Below are 24,345 nucleotides of genomic sequence, written 5' to 3'. Positions count from 1 at the left end.
AAGTGTTAGTTGCAGGGCTACGGGTCACGGAGTGAAGTTGACCCAGATAAACTGGAAAATATAGCAGAAAATCAGCCTGTGCATACCCTGGTTTTAGTTCATCAAGACCCACTGTGGACTTCTGACCTCCAGATCCATGGCAGACTAAATCCACATGTCCTTAGCCACTAAGTTTGTGGGAATTTGTTAAAGCAATGATTTAAAAACAAAACAAAACAAAACAAAAAACTACTTTTCTTAGGATTTCTATTGCTGTACAAAGACACCATGACCACAACAACTCTTATTCAAAACAAAACAAAACAAAACAAAACAAAACAACTCATTTAATTGAGGCACGCTTTCAGTTTCAGAGGTTTAGTCCATTATCATCATGCCAGGCAGCATAGTGGTATTCAAGTAGACAAGGTGCTGGAGAAGAAGCTGGGAGTTCTGAATCTTTATCCACACAGCAAAAGGAGACTGTGTGCCACACTGGTTATAGCTTGAGCATGGGAGACCTCAAAGCCCACCCCCACAGTGACATACTTCCTCCAACCAGGTTACACCTACACGAACAAGGCCACGCCTCCAAATAATTTCACTCCCTATGGGCCAGCATTCAAACACATGAGTGAATCTATGGGTAGGGGCATACCTCTTCAAACCACCCTACTAGTATAATTACTTCATGAACTACAACTTGCTGCACAGCCCATGGGACAGCCATGAAAAGGTGGTATCCATTTCTGCTTATAGCTCACAGTGTTTGGGCAGCAATGGAAGGGAGGAACGGGTAGGGGGCTAAGACTGGAGGGAATGCTGAACATCTTTGGTAGAACATGCAGAAAGCAGTGAGCATTCCAGGACTAACCAATTGTCATTAGTGCCAAGCACAGGGACGGAGCAGGTCACTTCTATATGGTTATGAAGGGCCAGGGCAGGAGTCACATGTGTTAGCATGTGAGTGCAGCAAACACAGCCCAGAGTGGCAAGTTGGGCACTGCAAAATGAGAGATGGTGAAGCTGGTCCTGATGGGTATATAGTTCATAGGATATGTTGGTAACTAGCATTATTTGTGGTACCTGGTAAAAGCATAGTTCTGGGGTGCCATCTTGGGGTATCTAAGGAGCCTATCTGTCATTTGGAGATACTGTCTGTAACACGTCTGTTGTACTAGGCAGGGTGTCTTCTGTCTTTCCAGTCCCAGATAAATGCTAGTCTCTATGGCTCAGTCTTTGTCCCCCTCAGTGATCATCCATTCCCATCTTTTCTCAGAGAAGCCTGTTGGGTGCCATCTGATTTGTCTGGGTGTTTATTAAATAGTCACTGCCTTCATTTTATGACCCCCCACTGAGTTTTCTGTACCAGCCTCAGTGTCCCAAATGGTGGATGTGGTGAGGTTGCAGCATGATGCCCAGGAAACTCAGGAAACTCAGAGCTTGACAGTGCCTATGTCTACATCACAGAAACTCAGAACTGACCCTCAGCTCTCAGTTCTCTCTAGTTTTCCCATTCTTTTGTCACCATTTCAAACTAGACTCTGGGTCCAGGGTAGCTGAATTGTTCTATCTCCATGGGAAGGGGCTTTGGGTGTATTTTAACCATTTTCAGTTTCTATATTAGTAGGCGGTCTTACATTTATTCTCATTTTAAACGTATCTCTCAATCACCCATCTATCTCTATCTGTCTGTCTGTCTGTATGTCTTTCATCTATCTCTTTATCATCTATCTATCATCTATCAAGTATGTATCTATCTATACAATCATCCTTCTATCATAATTATCATTTATCAACCATCTATTGATCATCTATCTATCATCTGTTTATCCATGTATCATCTATCAATCTACCAGTCTATCTATCTATCCATCATCTATCTATCTATCTATCTATCTATCTATCTATCTATCTATCTATCTATCTATCATCTATTTACTGGTCTATCAATCATCTGTCTATCATATTTTATCTATTATTTATCTACTATACATTCATCTATTTTGGATCTTGACAATCATGAAACAAGGCATAGAGGCTAAGAGTACTAGTTTTTCCTGGTATCATGTGCCTATAATACCAGCACTTAGCAGCTGAGGCAGGAGAATCATAAGATTGAGGTCAGCCTGGGCTGCAAACTGATGTTCTTTCTAAACAAATAATTACAAGGAATACTGGTTTGAGAGTTCTTGTTGACTTTGAGTAACTTTCTTAAAATCCATGCACCTCAGTCTCCCCACATGCAGAACATGGATAATAATAGGAACCGGCACATATGTTATGGCAAGATGAAACAAGCTAATTGGTGTAAAAAATTTTAGAACAGCACCTGGTGAGTTATATGTGTCTGATAAATGTTGAGTGTTACTATTATTGGTACTTACCTTAAAAAATATTTACTGGAGAAAAAGAAAATTTTCAATAATCCACCCAAGTTTAATTGAGGTCATTCTGTAAAATTCAAACTGTTGCTCTTGAATCCTTTCTTTAGTGAGAAAGCCATAGAGAAAACTTCATAAAGCAGAGCAGGGGGCCATGGAGAGGTGCCGGAGCTGGACAGCTGAGAGAAGCCAAAGGGAGGAGCGGCCCCTGCGATGCTGACTCAGGCACCATCTGTTTGCTCGTTTCTCTTCTCAGTCCCTGTTTTCAGGAGCTAGATGTCTGAGCAGGCAGCACTGAGGGCCTGCAGACAGGTGGCCCCGGACCTTCATGCCAGAGTTTTCAATTACCATGGCAGTCAATGGAAGAGAGTGGAGGGTGAAAATGAAAATGGAATATTTGGTTAGCGCTCTGACAAGCCATGAATCAAAACCAAGTGAAATTGCTCTGGGGCCTCTCGGCCTGTCAGCCTCCGCCATGCATTCTGCTTGCCCCTTAGCTGTGTAATTCCCATGCAGGCAACACTGCTGTTCTCATGGGAAGACCTCTGCCCTGTGTGGCTGGGCGCTTCCCCAGGTGCACCCCTCAGGCCCACACAGAACAATCTGCCTCTCTGCGTCCATAAGAGCACTACCGTCTGTCTGTGGCAGAGAACTAGTGTTCCTGATCCCCCCCTCTACACTCTGGGGGTCCTCAACATTTTCTCACTCTCTGATATGGGGAGTCCTCACAGGGGTTCCGTATGACATATATCTGCTGAAGGTCAAGGCTAAAGTCGTCTCTAATCAGCAGGAGACAAAAAAGGGGATTGAGATTGTCTTATGCATCGAGAGCAGGGGACCTTTTCTGCCACCCTCCCACACAGCCCCAACTGATTTAATACCCATCAGGCCAGAAGCAGAGTCTGCTGGACAGAGAGGCCATAAATAATGGGGTTTGATTGAACGCTCAAGTTAAGGGATGCTTGGCACAGAGGCAGGGCTCTATTTGATAAAACCCAACCTCACTCACTGAAGGCTTCGGAGTGCAGGGTGTGCAGAAACAGCTTCCTCTGCTTAACTATCGAAACTTGTCTTTTTATTGAGGAATGTCTGCTGAGCATGGTCTGAGAGTCTGCTGAACTAGCAGAGAGTCGGGCTAGGAAGATGAGAATTTTACAGAATGGCCTCCATCAAACCTGGATGGCTTTTAAGTTTTGTACAAATACTTCTTTAAGGCAAGCACCAATAATAATAATATCTCCCACATCTGCCAGGGCTCACACAGGGAATCGAAGTACAAGATTCCAGGGAGATTAGCCACAGGTGCTAAGGAGGCCTTGTAGAGGATTCTTGAATCAAGGGGTCCCCTGGGTGATCGGCTACCCAGAGGGAAGTCAAGACGATGCTTACAGTTGTACAGGTTGGTCACTGCCAAGGACAACAGGAGAAGATGATCCTGTTCCCTGTCCATTTATGTCCTGGTGTGGGTACATCTGCCCAGATTAAGTGAGCCTGATTCATAGAGGCACCAGTGGGCCAGAGGCAGCCCTGTAGTCAGTCAGCAAAGAGGTCAGATGGTCATCACTAGGCTGTAGAACACAGGCACAGAGCCCTTTACCATTGCGGCTATAGAGCAGATCTGGCATTGCCAAAAGAGAGTCAAACACATCTGTGGTAAGTCTGAGATCCCAAGAATTAGATTACAAGGGGCTCATTGAGGCCCAGACTGTGAATGGGGACAGAAAGCTGAGTAAGCCAAACCCATTTTTAGATCCTGGTCTGTGACTAGTTCCCTGGCAAGGTCAGTGCTGTGGCTATAAACCTGATGCTATACCAGTGTCTGCTTGGCTGTCTGTCTCTCTGTACCAAAGGAGTCTTCATTAAGGTAACACAAGACTTGGGGCTCAAGTCATTCTGGCAATGTCTGAGGCTGCTCAGGATCACTGGGTTAAAGTTTAAAGAAGTAGCTTTGCAAGGTGGTGAGCCTCTGCTTCCAAGTATCTGTTCCTGAGCCTGAAGGAGGGGTCTCCTTGTATTGGGGGCAGGGCAGATTGGGCTAAAGGTTCCAAGGTCTCTTCCAGCTCTTCACAGAATCTGTGACATGTCAGCCTGGTAGATTTCTGCCTTGTCAAAGGGAACTTAACTGCAGAGAAGGTTGAATTCAGTGTCTGATACAGGATTTGATATTTCAGCTATATTTATTTTACTCTCTTCTCCTGGATCCCTCCCCATCTCACTGTCAGATCCATTCCATGGATACTAGAGCCAGTTGTATATAGCTAAGGGCTGGAGGGGGTCACGGTGCCTAGTACACAGATAGACGCTGTCAGTAATCCCAGTTCAGCAAGACAGACAATTTTGGGAGCAAGGAGCCTGAGACATAGGGTGACTCCTCCAGAAGGATCTCAGTCAGGACCTCCAGTGCTACTTTGCCAGGCTCTGAAGGAAGGTCCACATTCAGCACAGGCTTTTCAGGCTGAGTCAGCAAAGTATCAGTTAGCATCCATGCTGATATAGATCAAAAGATTCTATTGTTCCGATTTTCCTATAAAATGGTGACTTTCTATCTCATTGGCTTGGCTGGTTCACGAACCCAACTAATTGCTGTAACTAAGGTGATAGGATTCATGGAGTGACTAGATCTTAGACATGTATGGGAGATAGGAAGGGTCTCTCTCTCTCTCTCTCTCTCTCTCTCTCTCTCTCTCTCTCTCTCTCTCTCCCTCCCTCCCTCCCTCCCTCTCTAAACCACACAGGCTTCTGGTCAGGGAGTAGCAGAAGATATTATAATGGGTAATTGCAGTGGGGTGTATCTATATAGACCACATCAAGTTTCCTCCCTGAGCCTGCACTTTGACTTTGCTTGAGAAAACCATCTCCAGCTCTCAGTGCCAGGGACTGTACAGATTACACTGTGCCATGTCCCACACAGCATGAACTCAACGGTGGGTGGCAAAAAGACTGGCCTTGACTGCTATATCAATTTCCACACTCAGCGCCTTGGGGCTTAATCATACCTAGTTAGTTCCAGAGAAGTGTCCAAGGGGCACCACTGGCCTCTGATCAGAGACTCCTCCCAAGTGTTGTCTTCACCTCACAGGAGACAGGGGCAGAAACACTGGTTTCTGAGGCAGATAGATATTAAAAGGTACATTAAGTTTAGAGAGCTTGGATATTTTTACTCTCTTGCTTTCATAGACTCAGATAAGTAGTGATGGACCAAGGCATCAATCAAAGGTGCTTTGGTGATAATGGTTCCCACAGCTGGGACCTCTCTGCCAATTGCAATACTGAGACTAGACAGCACCCATCTGGAACAATGCTATAATCAGACATAAAATGGCAAAACTCAGAAATAATGTGGTCTGCTGTATGACCTGTTCTGCTTTTCTATTTAGCTAAAACTCAATAGTATTTTCCTGGATATTCTGCACACATCTACCAAACAGACTTAAGGCAAGATGCTTTAGATATGGGGTTGAGCTAAGAGCTAAAATGTAAGGATAGTAAAAAAGAAATATTCATTGTAATACCGTCATTCTGCAAATGCTTTGTAATAGATGTGTAAGTCATCTATTTAATGCTCAAAGCAACCACCAGAAAGACTTAACACAACTGATTTACCAGACAAACTGTTCATGCACCCAGGTCCTCTTGGCTTTGGTCCTGTGCTTTCTCCTGGCTCTCCGTAGTGCATGCTTATACCCACAGCAGAGGACTGATATCCAGCCTTGTCCCTGAAGCTGCATTAAATCACGGGACCATAGGTGGTTTTAGGAGATGAGGGATTCCAAACTGACCCCAAGGAGCATCCTGGAACAGGGAACAGCCACCACTTGAAGAAAATTGAGACTCCCAGGTTCAGGGCCACCATTTCCGATTTTTACTTTCTTTAGGACAGTGTGATTCTATATTTGCCTTAAATGATAAAGGAGCCTTCACTGATAAAACAGATGAACTTTGTTTGATTTGGAGATAATTTTCTTTAAAGTTCAAATTATGATATTTACTTATTACAAACCAGGTTGTAAGAAGAATGAGGTTGTTTAGATTAACATGGTCTTTGGAATTAGTTTCCTTGGAAAGATGTTTGCCATCAGAGAATCACTCTCTGTGTTTTCTTTATGTCTGAATTTTGTTGGTTGACAAAAATAAAAATACCCTCTCCCAATCTCCCCAGCTAAATAGCTATGTATTAACTGCTTAAGGCATGGCTGAAGATGCTGAGTTTTTCTTATATCTCACAGACACAGAGGCTTGGGACAGAAGTGACAAGTTGCTTTTGTTCCAAAATTGAATCTCTCAGTGTCTAAGAACAGGCTGCCTTCCTTAATTAGTGGATGTACAGATGGAAAGGACTTGATGAATGGGCTCTGTACCTGGCTTAAAATCACAACGATGTGGTAGAAAACATTTTGTAAATTTATGTTGTAACATTATAAGATATTTAGCAACACCATCAAAAAATCCCCATGGAGCTGTCTCTGTCACAGTCACACAAAAATCTCAAAGCAGTCAAATTAATTTCACTTATTCCTCATTTCAAATTATCTTTATTCATTCCAAAGATTTTTGTTGATTGCTTACTGTATGCCAGATCTGGCCCAGGTCCTTTGAGGGTAGCAATAAACAGAGTGGTCCTTGCTCTCTTAGAGCTTGAAATTGAGGAGAAGAAGGGAGAAAGAAAAGAAGAACAGAGAAAAATCATCAATAATCCCACAGACATAGGATGGCCTTTTACAGGACATGATGTGATCTTAATGAGAGGCAAGTGTGTTTAGGACACCGAATGTTACTGATACCTAAGCAATGGGCACACAGAATGTGTGTCCAAGTTCCCCACCAATAAATGGGCAGATGTTCCAACTTAGGAGACTGTCTCAAGAAACATTTTAATGAATTAATAATTAATTTAATTATTTTGAGATGCACTTATTTGTTTATTATTTATTTATTGTTATCAGGGCATATATGTGGAGGTCAGAGGATAGTTTGCAGGAGTCAGTTCTCTCCTTCCAACACATGAAACCTGGGGATTGAACGCAGGTTGATAGGTTTGGTGTCAAGTGTCTTTACTCACTAAGTCATATTTCAGGAATAAATACGTTTAAAAGCTTGGTGAATGTGTTGCAGGAAATACTAAAAGTCAAACCAGCAGATTCCCGGCTTGTGTCACAGCCCCAGCGTCCTGACTGGCCATGCACTGGCAGGCAATGGCCAACCTGTTCTTATCTCGGTCTCTCCACCCAGGTCGATAAGTTCCCACTGGCAGTACAATGCCAGCCCCATGCTGTAAAACCCCCATGACTTTCATGGTGCACATCAGGCAAACACATGCTTTGCCACCAGTACCTTTCTCTCTTGAACCCAGATGAGCTGCGGTGTGAAGGAAAATGCAGCACAAACTTAGTTCAGAAACAATGGTAACTCAATTGCTGGGTGTAACAACTAAAATCCTAACTTGTAAGGCGAATCCTGATGGATCTGCCATGGAAACTGAAAGACACTTGTAGCTACATCTTGTCCTCACACTATCCCTGTCCAAAAGATATAACTCTTTCCTGCTTCCTCTCATCCCCTCTCCAACCCGGAAGTCCTGCCTACTCGCCCAGGGATTAGCTCCTTTATTCTTTAGGGGATTGGTTCACAAGAAGTCACCTGAGTACTTCTCACTCCTTGTCCACAGCCCCTCTCAGGAATGTGGAATTACCATCAACACACAAGCAACCCCAGGGCTATCCACAACAAGGATGGATGAGGCTGGGTATATATAAGGCACACCAGGGGCTTGAGGACAAGAAACAGGTCCATTATGGCCACCAGCCTGAAGAAATGTGGTCTTGGGAATGAAGAGAAAGGGCCTTAGGGATTGATTGAGCAGGATGGTGCAAGGGGAAAAGTGGGGCTGGTGTTGCCATTTAAATGTCAAAGACTAAGTTCCTCTGAGACAAAACAAAGCAAAGGTCTCCAAGTAGACCTAACTCCAGTTCGTGTTGCCCACAAGGCTTGGGAGTAAACCCTAGTTGTCACAGGTACAGAGAGCGACAGCTGGACCTAGCTTTTCTGGCTAACTAGATACAATAGTTATAGATAACTATATAACTATATAACGATATTTATATCACACTTCCCCACTTCACATTTGGAGCACTGATGCTTCAAACTCAGCTGTGTTGGGGACATTCACACCAAGCAGCCCGGGCTACAGCTCAGAGTGCAGGATGTCCCACACTGGGTGGATTGGGACTGACCCTTATGTGGACTTTGTCTTGGAATAAAGGTCACGTGTGAAGTTTTCAAGTTGGAAACTGCTTCACATAGATGTCCCGGGCCTGTGGCCTTTGCCTTCACCCCGCCACGGGTCACAGAGCTAGAAAGGATACACAGGTTCACTGGAGGAAATGGGGGCGGGGGGGAAAGAACCGTGAGCAGCCTGAAGAGGCTCAGGGGAGAGTTCTGCTGTCTGCTGCGTGGTTCCCCTGATCATTTGTGCTTCAGTTACTCAATCTGTCTGAACTCCCAGCAATGTAAATAAAGGCAGAAGGGAGCCATCAGCCACTTCTACACGACTGAGAATCTGTTTCCTGTGGGAGTGGGAGCGGGAACTAGATCATTTTGGAGCATGCAGCTTGGGGGTTGGAGGTACTGCAGTAGTTAGGGGCAGGGCGTGTCCTCAGGTTTCCTGTAACCAGAAAGGACTCAGAGCTAAAAGAAAAGCCAAAACTAAGTAAGCCACAGTTTCAAAAGGCTGGCCCTGCTCCCAGGAAAGGGGAATTTCTTTATCCTTCCTGCTAACTCTCTGTCCTAGAAAGTAGATCAGAACTTTTACCATTCAAGTTTGAAAAGTTTTTGAGGGATGTATTTTAGTTACAAATCAGCTTTAGGGAGCACAGTTAACAACTGCCTTCAACCCTCTGTTCAATGAGGATATTCCAAAAGTTTCATGGAGGCCAAGGTGGGTTTACTAGTTTCGTGATAACTGCAGGAATGTCTCCTCATAATTTTGGGCTCCTCTGTTATAAGAAGAAGCTTCTTACGTTTTAGAATACTGTGTTCATGGTCACCCCTGTCAAATAGTTAATGATGTGAGAGCAAATCCCTAGTGCTGATGGTCACTTGCCATCAAATAAACACTTTAATAGACAGCTAAGCATCCGCACACAGCCAGGCTAGGATCACTGGGCTCCTCATAGATACTTGGTGGGAGGAGTCTGACCTTGGTTTTAGATGGTCCCTCAGGGGGTCCTCTGCTGCTGGCCGTTTATTACTGCATGGAAAGCCTACTGCAGAATTTAGTGGTTTAAAGCAATAACCATTTTTTATTGGATCTCATTTGGAAAAGTGGATATGTAGGTAGGGTTTGGTTTGTTTCTTTCTCTGCCTGTAGCATGGAACTAGGCCACTGTGGTTCTCATCTACTGAATGGTGATTCCTGAGGATTCAGGACATGAACCTCATCGACATGGAGTGAGTGAAGACTGGACTCAGCTGTCCTTGGAAAGATGGGACTTCTTCCCTGACTAGTAGCTTCTGTGAGAGCTAAGGCCACATAAGAACCTGGAAGAAGCTTTATTGCTTTTTTTGACCTTGCTCGGGAGGAAGGCAGCCTCTTTCCTGATTCCTTTAGTTTGTAGAAAGCCAGTCATCAGGACAGCACAGGGGCCAATGGAGGTAAGGAGACTGTCTCTTGGTAGATCATGGCAAGATGTTATTGTGAAAGAGCCAGTAGGATTGGTGATACAATGTGGCTATCCTTTGGAAAAAGCTGCTTGCCATGCCTCAGACTAAAACTAGCGTCTTTGCCTGTTGGCTGATATATTATATTAAATAGTAGCCAGAAGTGTTGACTGACAGGAGTCTCTGTTAAATTAAACAAATGAGACTGAGCTTTAGTTCAGGACTGGATTAATTTCAACCTCATCTTCATCCTCCCAAGTATGATAAATGGTGAAATCTGAATCCCAACCCTACAGTATCCCCAGCCGGTTGTCAGTCATCTTGAGAGTTGTTATAAACATCCTAAAATATTAACATTAATTAAATGATAAATATTTACCATTTATGCCTTTGAGGATTTCAACATTGTTACAGCTGCAATCAGACAAGCTATGACAGGGTAACAGTTTCAACTTTTGATGGAAAAGAAAACAAAAGAGAAAACACGAATCACAGATGTGTAGTGTCCTCCATGTGTGTATGGGAGGAAGTCATTGGAGTGATTTTTTTTCCAGGCTTGGGGTGAGCATTCGGGCAAGTTTCTCTACAGGCAACTAGTTACATCTCTTTAATTGAATTTGTTTTTCCTCTGAGAATTGACATTTTCTTCCTCTTGCTAAATGGCTTCTGTGCAGGCTGTTGCTATTCCATTGTCTCTCCCCCACAAGCAGAGATCGGGCTCCTTGCATTTGGCTTGATGAGTGTGCCTGCTGCTGTCGCTGGTTGACGCTGTGCAGCTGCGTGCCCTGTTCCTGGGGGCCATTAATAAATCGTATTTGATGATTTGATGACATAACCTTTAGATCTGAAATTGCAGTTGTACTGGGCTGTCAGGAAAGGCTCTTTTTGTCATACATTGCCTGAACTTATTAGAAAACATGTATTGCTCTTTGGTTTCTTGAGAAGACTTGCTGGTGTTTTTAAATAATTCCTTGTGCAGACATATTTGGAATCAACTGAACTGTCCCACTTGTCTTGATTAAGTTTTTTTCCCCTCCCTCTTTCAAAATTCATGGAAAGGTGTTTGACATTTTTTTTTTAAAGAATAGATTGAATATTTGAACATTTAAGGATCTGGGCTTTTTTTTGTGGTAATTTCATGTTTTGTAAATGTAAAATTTCCTCAAAGGTTTAACAAATAAAAATAGTTGCAGATACCACTGTGTCGAACCACTCTGTGTGGCCCAGAAGCCTAAATTTGGGAACATTCTGAACTTCCTTTGTTCTCACTTCACTCTCATCAATACATCCTTTCTAGATGCCACTTGCCCATATCGAAGGTACGTATTGGAACTGTGAGATGAGATAAGGAAGCTAGGCCAGTAGGGTCTTTTCAGGTCACGATAGCTGTGACTTGCTATTCATTTAACCAGTGGCTCACTGTGAGCTGAGATCTCAGAGAGAAAGAGACCTTTCAGGAAAAAGTAGAAAGAGGGAAAGTTCTTTCCATTCTGGGAAATGTGGTATATTTACCAAGACCCTGAACCAGGCCCACGAAGACCAGACCTTCTCCAGCCCCTTTGCCAGATAAAACTGCTCTTCTCTTCAACACCACCATCAGCTGCACACTGGGTTGTCGCCTTGTCCATGGATCTGAGTCTCACGAGAGCATCTTCACCTTGAACATTCGCTAATTTCTCTTATCTCAGTTCTCTCTCTCTCTCTCTCTCTCTCTCTCTCTCTCTGTGTGTGTGTGTGTGTGTGTGTGTGTGTGTGTGTGTGTGTTTACATGTTTAAGGAATCTCAAAAACATTCTATAATGATCTCAGTTTCAAGGAAAGAAAAGGAGCCTCAGACTTTGCAAATGTTTGTGTCTTGGATGCTGTTAATGTTAATTGTCGCTAGACAGTCAGTGACAAGAAAATGAAAGGTGAAAACAGAGGCTACCCTGCCCATTGTGAGCAGTCTGCATGGCTCTTTTATTTAGTTCGACTCACTCTCCCGAGGTGGGTCTCTCCTTTCCCCCTCATACTTTTCCTAATAGTGCCTTTGCTCTGGTTGATGGCTCACCACTCTCCATGCTTACTGCAATCTCTGTCTCACAAGAAACATCTAAACAAAACCTGAAGACAAGCAAGGAGAGAGAAGAATGCCTTCCCTCCCCCTCCACTCATAATAACATACTTCAAAGAAAACACTTTTGACTTTTCTGATTTTACCTCTTATTCCATCTAAATAATATGCTTTGACTCCATCCCTTGCTGTCTTGGTGCTAAGTGACACTTTAAGTGTATTTATTGATTTCCCATTATAAAAAAATAATAATAAGTTTCACTTGCTTTCTGCCCCTTCTTATTTTCAAATTTTATTTGCCCTGTGTTTAGCTCTTCCATATACTATTTTCAAAACTCAGAATCACAAGTCTGTCTTCATCTCCTGGTTTATCTATTTAGCTCTTGACTCTTGACTTACAGAGGGGAAATTTCTAGCCTTTCTCTGTCCCCACCTTCTGTTCTGTATTTCAGCAGACTATGCCTGGACTTTTGTGTTAAGTTCATGATGTGGGTAGCATTAGCTTTCCACATTTTGTTTTGACTGATTTGAACTTTAAATACCCTTAAATACTACTTAAGTTATTTAGTGTATGTTTTAATTAAGAGTCATTTGGTGGGATTAAGCCACACAATAGCAGAAGTCATTATCTCCAAAGCTGCATGTCTTCCGGAGTTGACATGTTGAAAGTTTCTACACAGACACACACACCCATGCATGCATGGTCATATGCATGCACATGCACATACACAAATGCATACATGCACAACACACACATACTTTATACCAAGTTTAATTGTTTCTTATATAGTTTTGTTTTTTTTGTTTTTTTTTTTGTTTTTAGTTTTAGAGTTTCAAATTTAACATTATGTAGTACTTTGTAGGACCAGCTACATGTGATTTCCAGTGGTGACTGGACACTCAGGATCTTGGGAACCCCAGCTTTGGGCTCCCATATCTTAGGCTGAGTTTTTCCCACCCCTGAGTGATATATTAGCAGTTCTCTTAGCCCTGCACTCCACAGCAGCACAGGGTAAATACACTCTAACTTCTCAGCATTTTGTCTGCCTGGCATTTCCACACACCAGCGGTGGGGCAAGATGCAGAACCACAGTTGGTATTGTTTTGTATCTTCCAGATGTTGGGAAATGTTTTCAAGCTCCAGAGATAGAGTTCTTCCACAAAGAAGGATGCTGCTGAAATTTATTCATGTTCAATTTACAAAGAGTTAAATCCTTTCTGTTGTTGGGGCGTCTGTTTTTCAGAAGTGTCATAGTTCACTTATCTATCTCTTCTTAAGAGACTTTGTGTTATTTCCAGTGTTTACCCAATTAAAATATAGCTACTATAAAGATCTTCACACATATATATGGATATAAAGATAACTTTAGTGGAATTATAATATATCAGGGGAAATAAAAACCTCTCTCAGACACTATTGGACAAAAAGCCCAGTACCAGATGTGGGTTACTCCCCTTTAAATTGTTGTTCAGGGGTATCCCATAGACATCTGAAACAATATAGATGGTCTCCATTGCTCCTTATTACCCTTCAGAACTTAATCGTAAGACTATATTGCTGAAGATAACATAATATGTGGAAAAATCAAATTTATAGATATCTGGACAGTTCATACCTATGGGCTAGCTTTTATAGTGCAGAAAGATGCTATGCCTATTACCAGGGGTTAGAAGTAATCAACAGGCATGCCTAGCTGTGAACTTTTTAAGTTACAGTGCTGACTGGCCTGGTAAGCTATTCTCATTTGTGTAATAATGGTGCAAATGTTATAGGAGTAATCAGCTTCTTTTAAATTAAACTTAAGGCCTATTCCACAAGATGTAATTCATACGTGGCACTGTTGACTGGACCATGAGCCATGGTTGAGCAAGTCACAGGCCTTAGGGCATAACCTACAGTTATTACTCTATTAAATGAGCATTGCATTCAACTTGCCCTAAATACCTACCTTTATGTCTATAGACTAGTGTCAGTTTCAACTCTCATCAGAAAAGTTTCTTCTTGTAGTAGATGGTAATTAGTACAGAAACTCACAATGGGTCAAAATGAAAGCAACAAACAAACAACAAACAACAGTGAAACCTCCAAACCTACAGAGTGCTCAATCCTAAATGGGATCGTTTAGGACATAAAACTCCATAGTTTCTGTATATCACAGTCCTTACTACCAGGGGTCAGGGATCACTGTGGAGGGAAGGGTGCAATGACTGTAAAAGTCAGAGGTGGCATAAAACTGCTGCAAAACAGTATGTTCCAGACATGGCAAGGATAACCCCAGATGTAAACTCACAGCAATTATGAGTAAGTGTACGAGGCCTGAATTTACAAGGTCAAACCAGTCAAATTCCCAACGTGGTTGAGCTAGTGAAGTCTCCCTCAATTTGAGGAGCTATAGACAATTGAAGGTTGCTGGGGTACAGCCTTGGATGGGCATTTTATGTCCCAGTAGTTGGTCCTGAACATACGCAGTGATTGGCAGCAATAAGTGATCTCCATGGATTTTAAAATGTACATGAAGCTGGGTAGGAAAAGTGGTGAGGTAGGTTAAGGGAGGTGTTGGAAGGGAGAGCCTGTAGGATGGATTTTATTAAAACTTGTTATATGCATTATGCAACTATCAAACAATAAAAAAATGAAAAAGCTAAGAAAAATGTGTTTGGAGATTTTTTGAGCACTATTTTGATTGATCTTTCTTTTTAAAACATTTATTTTTTATTTATATGAGTACACTGCAGCTGTCTTCAGACACACACTAGAAGAGGACACCAGACCCCATTTCAGATGGTTGTGAGCCACCATGTAGTTGCTGAGAATTGAACTCAGGACCTCTGGCAGAGCAGTCAGTGCTCTTAACCACTGAGCCATCTCTCCGCCCCTTGTGAGCACTATTTTAACTAAGTATTTAGAAGAGGGGCTGGTGTGCCAAATGATGGGTATAACTTTATGAGAAACTGCCACAGTGCTTCCTGAGATCATACTGGGTTAGGGCCTACCTATAAGATCCCATTTCTACCTTAATTACTTCTTGAGAGGTGGTTCCTTCATGTTCACATGTCTTTTGAAGTTTATGGGGCAACACTTCACCACATAAATTTGAGAAAAGAGTTTATCTCTTAACCACCTCCTTTTTTTCTGTGTTGCATCCTATCTGCTTCTTTTAAAACTTTTATTTGTATGTAATTCATATACCATAAAGTCAACCCCCTTAAAGACTAAAATGCAATAGATTCTAGTATAGTCACAATTAGGCAACTATTTCAACAATTTAAATTCCGTTTGTTAGTAATTCTTACTCATATTGCCATCTCCCACAGTATTATATAGCCATTAGTCTAATTCTAATTTTATTTCCATATTTCCACATACATAGAACATTCCTTATATATGGAATTATAAAGTATGTGATCTTCAAGTTTCATGCATATTATTGCATATATGTGCATCTGCTCCTTTTATTTCTGAGTACTAACCCATTGTGTGGTTATACCACATATCATGAAGCAGTTGATAGACAACAACGTGAGTTGTTTTTACCATGTGGTTATTATGATAATTGTTATTAGCAAATAACTGGCAGTGAAATTGCTGCATCAAACAGCATCTCTGTATTTAACAACTTGAGAATTTGTCAAAATGTTTCCTAAACTTCGGTGCCATTTTGCATTCTCATTAACAGGGCCCACACACTTTAAGGTGGTCACTTCTTCCATGGGACATGTTTGTTTCTTCTGCCTCTTTGATTCCAGAAACAGGAGTGGCCTGGAAGTGGCTTCTCAGTATGGTATTGATGTACAGTTTCCCCTTGAATACTGATGTCAGACACACACCCTCATCTGTGTGTGTTATATGTGTGTGTGTGTATCTGGGCAGGCACTTGCCAGTGGGAATCCTGGTGCAGAGCAGAAGTTGATAACAGAATGTCTTCTTCAATTGTTTCTTTTGAAATAGAATCTCTCATAAAATTAGAATATGCAAGTTAATTAGGTAGATGGGTAAGCAAGTCCCAGGGCTCCTCCTGTGTCTCTACTGCCCATGCCTCAGTGCTGAGATTACAGCCTGGGTTCTGCTATGTGCAGCTATGTGAGGATCTGAACTCAGGTCCTAATGATTACGATGAAGCACTTTATCCTCTGAGCCTCTCCTGAGCCCTCACATCTTTTTACGTCTTCTACTAATATGGTATCTATTTATTGACTGATAGGTCAAATTAGCTGTGCATCTGCAGAATAATGCCCATTTGCTCATGGCAAGTGACCGTTTGTATGTATGTGTTGATTCAGTTTGTCAATATTTTTGGGAACCTTTTGCTTTTATTTATAAAGAGCATAAGCCAATAGTTTTCTTTTTCAGCTTGGTTTTGATACCATGGTAGTATTGGCCTTGTAGAACAAGTTATGAGGTCTATCTGTTCTTTTGGATTGGAGAAGTTTGATACTAATTATCTATCACCTGTTTGATTAAATTCATTACTAAAATCATTTGGAAATGTTCCTTGTAGTTGGATTTCAAATGATTAATTCATTATCTTTTAAATTTTTAATTTTTGTAGTGTGTGTGTGTGTGTGTGTGTGTGTGTAAACTTATGCCATGGTAAATGTTTGCAGGTCAGGGACTACTTGTGGGAATCACACTTTCTTCTTTCTGCCATTGGGTGCTGAGAATTGAACTCAGGTTGTCAGACTTATCAACAAGCACTTTTACCTGCTGAGCTATCTCACTGACTCTAATTCATTTACTTTACTTATTAGAGTGCTACTCAAACCATCTAGTTCTTATTACACAGCGTTGTGTGCCTTTCTCGGAATCCATCCATCTTGTCTGAGTTCCCTAATTCGTTGGCATCCAGTTTATAGCGCTCGCTTTCTCTCTGAATGTTTTGGTGTGCCTTGTCGACATTTCCCCAATCACACTTGCTTTTAGCAGCCCAGTCTTCTCTCTGTCCCCTGGTCGGCCTGTCAATATTGTTGATTGTTTCAAAGCACCGACTTTTACTGTCATCGATTTTCTTTGTTCTCTTCTATTAATTCCATTAATTCCTCTTGCCCTCTTGTTTTCTTCCTTTAGCTTGTTCTGGGTGTCGTTGCTTTTCTCTCCCAGTTTCTTTTGTAGGAAGGTTAGGGCATCGATTTCCCATCTTCTGTCTTTACAATTTACTGCTATAAATCGTTAGACATGGGCATTTGGTGTTGTAAGCTTTCCTTTTAAGAGTGTCTCCTAAATTTTGGATTGTTTGTTCTTGCTTTCATTCATCTCAAGATATATTCTAATTTCTTTTTCTAGTTTCTCATTTCTTCTCTGTATTATTTTGGAATGTGTGATTTAATTTCCTACTTTATAAAAAACTTAAAGCAAATTTTGACTCAGAATTTTTTCTGTATAGCCCAGGCTGGCCCCAGACTCAAGATCCTTTCACTTCGGCCTCCCAGGTGCTGGGCTTCATATCACATTTGGCTGTAATTATTTTTATTTTATTTAACTGTAGTCAAATAAAAAAGTAAATAATTTCAGTATTTTAAAATCATTTTGTGGTAGTTGCTCTGAAACAAAATCCTATTCTGTGTCCCATGTTGGCTGGAACTCACTTTGTACCCCAGGCTGGCCTAGACTCACAGCAATTCTTTTCCTCTCAAGTGCAATGAGTACAGTATGGGCTACTGTGCTACTCGGGTTTTTTGTTTGTTTGTTTGGTTTTGGGTTTTTTTTGTTTGTTTGTTTGTTTTTTTCCGAGACAGGGTTTCTCTGTATAGCCCTAGCTATCCTGGAACTCACTCTGTAGACCAGGCTGGCCTTGAACTCAGAAATCTGCCTCCCTCTTTCTCCCAAGTGCCTGGATGAAAGGCATGCGCCACCACTGCCCAGCTAATGTGCTACTCTTACATTAGTTTAGAAATTCCTGAACAACTTGGCCTGCTCTGGAAGGTCTGAGCCCCTGAGAAGACTCTCTGTCATGCTTATGTTGGGTAGAATGTTCTCTGATGTTTATTAGGTCTGTTGACTTATCAACTCTTTATTCTCAGTGGCTTTTTTGATTCTTTGCTTGGTCTACTATTATAAGACCCTTGTTGATGCCTTCATGACCATGCCTTTGCTGTCATTCATTTCTTCAGTGTTTATGTTTGCTTCCCGTGCTTGGCACTATCTTGTTTCTAACAATGCAATATTGATAGAGCTCATTGGGTTTTGTGAAATGCTTTCTCTCTGTATTGATATCATCAGGTAGCCTTTCTGGCCTTTATTTTCCTACCAAATGTCCCCCCCCCTTGGAATTCAACTAAGTCCTGATGCATTTCTGTGTGTTCCTAGAAGAGTAATGATGTTTCAGTGTTTTTCACATCTAAATCATAAATGTTATTGCTCAAAAAGATTTTCTTTCTCAGATTGTCCTTGTCTGAATTTGAGGTCAAACTTATAGTAGCCTCATAAAATGAGTTGTCAAAATGTGTGTGTGTATTTTTCATATGTATGCAAAGACATAAACATGGGATCAGATGCCAACATTAGGTATCTTTCTCTACTCATCAGACAGTTTTCTCTACTAATTTCCAACTTATTTTTCAGGAGAGGGATGCTCCCTGACCTTGAACTCCTTAATTTATCTGGGCTGGCTGGCTGACAAGACCCTAGAATCCTCCCTTCTCAGTGTCTATACTGCTGAGATGGCAGACATGGATGGCTACACCAGGCTTTATATGTTGGTACTGGCTGGGGTTTCAACTTGAATCTTTATAATTGTTCGACATCCAACCATCTTCCCAGTCTCCATGAAATTATTTTTTTGGATAGTGTTTTATTTTTCTTGATTATTTTTTCCATTTTATTCATATGTAATTTCTTATATTTCTTATTTCATTATTTGATCCTCTTTGTACAATGTATTAGTTATTTGAGAGTTTATACTGTGTTTTGATCATATTTACCTCCTCTCCCAACTCTTCCCAGATTCACCCCATTTCCTTACCCAATGACTTTGTGCAGTAATTTTCTTTTTAAAGTCATCAAGATCAACTTATACTGTCTGAATATTCTCAGACATGTTGTCTTCCACCAGAGTATGGCCAACTTACTTGAAGCTATACTCTTTGAGAAACACGTCTCTCCCACTAACAAGTTACAGTGGCTCCATGGTTGGGGATTGAGGGGGGTATTTCATACTTAACTCCCATCTCCATGAGAGATTGGTTTTTCATGGCTTACAAGGGTCTTATGCAACTTGTCCTAACTGCTGTGACCTCATATATGCAGCTGCCTAGACACATTATCCTTGATGTCATCTACTGCCTTTATTCTTAGATTTTTAGTTTCCTCTTCTCTAATAACCCAACCCATATGCTCTGAGATGAGGAGTACATGTGTTCCATTTAATGCTGAGCATTTGATGGTCTTTGATTCTCATTACCTTTGCCAGTTGTGGGTCTCTGTATTATCACAATCTACCACAAAGAGAAGCTTCATAGATGGAGGTTGAGAGATACATTGATCTACATTTCAATAATAACTCATTAGGAGACAATTTAGTACTAAGTCCATTTATCAGAATAGTAATAGTACATTCTCCTTTGGAGCTATGTCCAGCCATAGATTCTTTCTCAAGAATGGTGTTTTGTGGAGAAGAACTTAAATCTGATCAGAAGATGGTTGGTTACCACTATGATGCTTATGCCACTATTGTACTAGGAGACATGTCTTTTGCAAGGCCAGTCATATGATTGATTATTGTATCTCTCTTCCAGTATCTTACATTACACTTTCAGCACCATGACATCTAGCCAGTAGGGATGAAACTTCCAAGTCAGGACCAGCTCAATTTTCTACATTGTTTGACTCAAATACACAATATCTTTCATAATAGTTTTATTATCTAATAATATTCTTAAGCCTTCAATCCTACCACTCATTTTATTTCTTGGTCTCATTAATTTAAATATTTTTCTATGTTCAGAAAGCTTTATTGCAAACCCACACTGGAAAGGTTTTATTTGCAGAAAACATACATAGCTCGTATAGAAGTTATATTGGTCTATGTGGATTTTTAATAAATGTTTACATTCCAGCTAGTCTGAGTATATTAGTATCCTGAGACCATTTTTATATGTGTTTGTAATGTCAGAAGGTCCTGAAGAATGCTTAAATTTGGTCCCTAAAATTATGTCACAATTGGCCCAGGAGTCACTGTGTTCCTGCTGAGAGACCAGACCAGGACAGACAAACTTGCTTTCATCTTTACTGTGCTTTTATTCTGATGTTTCAGAATTTACCCTTTGTAAGGATGTAAAACCTTTTGGGAATCTGGTTTTTGTGAAGAAGTCTCTGTTCTATTTCTCATCATAAGAAGGATCAAGACCTCATTTCATTTTCCTGTAAGGTCATTAAAATCAATCCTCTGGTTACTGAAAACGAAAGTGCCCCTAGGGCTGCCGCGGGATCAGCTTAGGCTTGTAGCTATAGTTTTGTTGTTTTTGACACCTAGAATTTCCTTTCTTGAGACCATGGCTCACCGTGTATGAGGATGAATATAAATATTTTATCATTTGCAAAGGGGTTTTCAGATCATTAGGTTCAGACTATTTTCAGAAAAAAAAAGTTGTGTCCATTTCTTTTGGAGGGGGTGCTTTAATAGAATAAATATAATTCAGAAGGAGAGAGTACACAGAAATGACTTAATCACTATATTGTGATTGCCTCTGGCAAATTTCACTGAAGAATATCTTCTGGGGAATATTTATCTAAAAACAGCAGGACTTACTAGAACACCCTTCCCTAAAAAGGAACAGAGAGGTCACAATCTGTTCACTTGCTACCCTTAAGAAGTCTTAACTGCAAAACTCAGGGCCCTGTCAAGTGGCCTGGCTCTTGTATAATCCTAGCACTTAATTCTCTCTCATCATGAAGAAGACCCCATGTCTTGTTATGGAGCCAGACTACTCCCCCATTCTTATCAAAGAGATATTAATATCCAGCTTTCCTTAAGACTACATTCTTCTCTTGCTAGTTAGTAAAACTTCATAGCAATGTCAGAAGTCGCTTCCCTGTAGGCACAGAGGTAGGTCTTATATTCCAGGAGGTTCAGGTCCCATGCAATTTAATCCAGAACCATTCTACAGAAAGCTGAATATAACCACTGCTGACAGGCACACTCCTTCTATATATCTGCAGAGTGACTCACGAATGGCTTTCTCAACTGATCGTTGGCTAGTGAATGTTCCAGATATGAGGTGCTGTGGTTTGAGTATGGAACATCTCCACAGGCTCTTGTGCAAAACACATGGCCTTAGCTTAATTCCCAACCAAGTTTCCAGAGGTTGCTGAAACTTTAGGAGGTGAGGTCTGAAAGAAGTCACGGCATGCCTTTGAAGGTTTGTGCCTAGCCCCTGGTCCCTGATATTTCCTCTGTAGCCTGTTTACCATGTGGTGAATAAGCTTTACCAACACTCCTGCCATGGGGTTGTTCTGCCCAAGAACAAGGGACTAAGTGACCATGAATTAGAACCTCTGGATCCATGTACAAAATGACTTTAATACCTTGAGTTGTGTATGGCAGATGGTCACAGAAGACAGAGATAAACAATATACCACATGTAAGGCTTCTTTCTGGGAGAACTGCCTGTGTGGACAAGGTCACCAAACACAGATATTGACACTTGATAATGGTATTTGGAAACATCAGCAATGTCTGGTTTGAGCTATAGCTTCCTGGAAATCAGGTGAGGCAAAAGATATATTGACAAATTTGCCTTGGAATGTTCTGTTCAGCTGAGATGTTTTCTCAGCAAGATCTGTAGATTCCACAATTCCTCTGGGGCTTCAGGTTTAGAGCAGTAAGGCTCATTAACAAGTATGATGTGAATGGTAAAACTGGCCAACGCCTTTTCCGGGTTGAATATATTCTTTTTACTCTTTATGTATTAGTTACTTCTCTCTCTCCTGCAGTAAAACATTTGGAAAGAAGAAATCTGAGGAAGCAAGGGTTTATTACTGGTTCACAGTTTGATGTCACAGTCCACTGTGGTGGGAAATTCATGAATGCAGCAATGTGAGGAGGCAAATGGTCCCATTATGTCCACAGTTAGAAAACTGAGAGCAATTAATGCTTGCATTCAGTTCCCATTCTCCTTTTCATGCAGTCCGGGACCTTATTGTAGAATGGTACCATCCATTCAGGGTAGTTCTCCCCACTTCAACTCAGTTCAATTGGATTTCCCAACTTCAATTACTCCAATCTAGATAATACCTCACAGACAGGCCCTGAAAATCTAGGTGATTCTAGATCATGTAAAAGTACCATCAATATTAACCACAACACCTTGTTTCTAATAATTTAATTTAATGTGGGAACATCATTAAACTAGGTTGGATTTTATGGAAACATTTGTGTTGGGGGCTGAGATAACCACATGGCCTTTGTTACATGTATTTTCATGGCAAGCACACATCCTGGAATGCAACTTGACAACAATATGGCTACCTTTCCTGGCATTTTTGTAATAGTTATGGACTATTTCCCTTGGATAAAACATTCTCTCTTTCAGTCAAGGATAAGGCATATAAGGCTCAGAGAATGAAATTAAAAATTTAAGCACCCTCTCCAAGATTCTATCTTCAATAAACAAATGCTAGAAGAAGAGAGACTCTTCCACAGACTTGTCTACAAGTTGGGCAGTAGACTTTGTTGGGGTTCAGGAATCGGCACGCAAACCATAAAAACTTTGTTCTCAGTTAAACAAAAATAGTTTAGTGAATGCACACCCAAGATTAGTCCATCAAGACCACAAAAAAGGACTAGGATCCTAATTGTGGTGCCAGTCTGTTCTTAGGGCAGGCTTAGAAAAACCATGTTCAGAAGACAAGGGTGGAGACAGTACTACATTTTTGGCTCACTAGATAAAGTATTATCAGCTAACTTTTAAGCTGATTGGTCCTTAGTGAGATACGAAGGGTGGTGGATGGTGGTGAACAGGGGAGTTTCAGAGCATTGAGATAACAGAGCTTGACTATTACAAGTATTCTCTCTTTCAGGAGAATTTTTGAGTGTCAGCAATGGACAATTACTTCTGAGAATTGGAGTCTGAGAACCTGAACTTAATTTGACTTTCTGAGCAAAAGTGGAGTCTAAATACAAAATGGCTACAGTTATGCTAAAAGGAGCAGGCCTCAACATTGCCAGTACCCCCCGCCCCCTCAGAATTGCTCTTGTGAGTCTAATTGACTTAAAATTTTCCTTTAAGGCCGGGGAGTTATATTAGGTCTGAAGGACCATAAAATGGACAGTGGAGATGTGCTGCTTAGTGGTTTGCCAGTTGGCTTTATAAGTAGCCATTTGTCCCTTATGCAGGGAGTTTCCTTTTGACTTAGCAGTTCAGTCTATTATGTGGGACAATGGATGGTGTATTCTCTTCTGTAACTACTTCTAGCTGACATCAGGACATTGTCACTGGAGCACAGAAAGGCTGAAAGGCAATTTAAAGGCTAGACCATGGGTCGTTTATCAGAAGCATCTGATTAGCTGATCCAACTGAAAGACAGGAAGCAATCATATCGGCTGGACTGGACAACACCAGCTTTCAGCCAATCCAGAGCTCAGCAGCTTGCCCTCCACAGGTATGCCTGGATGGAGTCTCTCAGCCAGGTGAATATCTGCTAAGACAAATACAGACTAGTGACAGAAGTTAAAATTGTCTAGTAATTAGGGAAGGTAAGAAATACCAAGACCAAAGAGAAAATACAATTTTCAAGAATAGGAGGGTATACATATCTCGAGTTCATTTGATCTGTGTCAGGTACATCTAAGTCTTAATGACTTTTTTAACCCTCTGAAGATTATGTGAATTTTAGGGTACAAACCAATGTACATTAGTCTTACCATTGCATTGAAATCCATATTTGAGAAAAAAGGAGTTAGCATGTGTCTGTAAGACAACAGCCATAGACTCATGCCTTTGAAACTTAATAAAAGATATAGATTTGGGTCAAAAGGCATGGGACATTCTTTGTCTCACTCCAGAGCCTAGATATATAGATCAAACCAAAATGTTTTTAGCATGATGAGAAGCATCTTTAATTCTATATTCAGAAGACAGTCAAGGGGAATTTAAAATGTTGAGCTTGCAACTAAATTGTAAGCTGCTAATGCTCCATTAGTTAATCTGAACTCCATTGATCAATGTTAAAATTCTGAACTTTGAAATAACAACAGAATGAAGGGGGAGTATGAAACATTTTCCACTTTTTAATATTAGACCGTTTAACATTATAATTTGCATTTATCAAGCTCAAACA

The sequence above is a fragment of the Apodemus sylvaticus genome, chromosome 7 (assembly GCF_947179515.1).
Source record: "Apodemus sylvaticus chromosome 7, mApoSyl1.1, whole genome shotgun sequence".
In the NCBI taxonomy this organism is placed as follows: Eukaryota; Metazoa; Chordata; class Mammalia; order Rodentia; family Muridae; genus Apodemus; species Apodemus sylvaticus.
Note: the sequence above shows the minus strand (reverse complement) of the source record.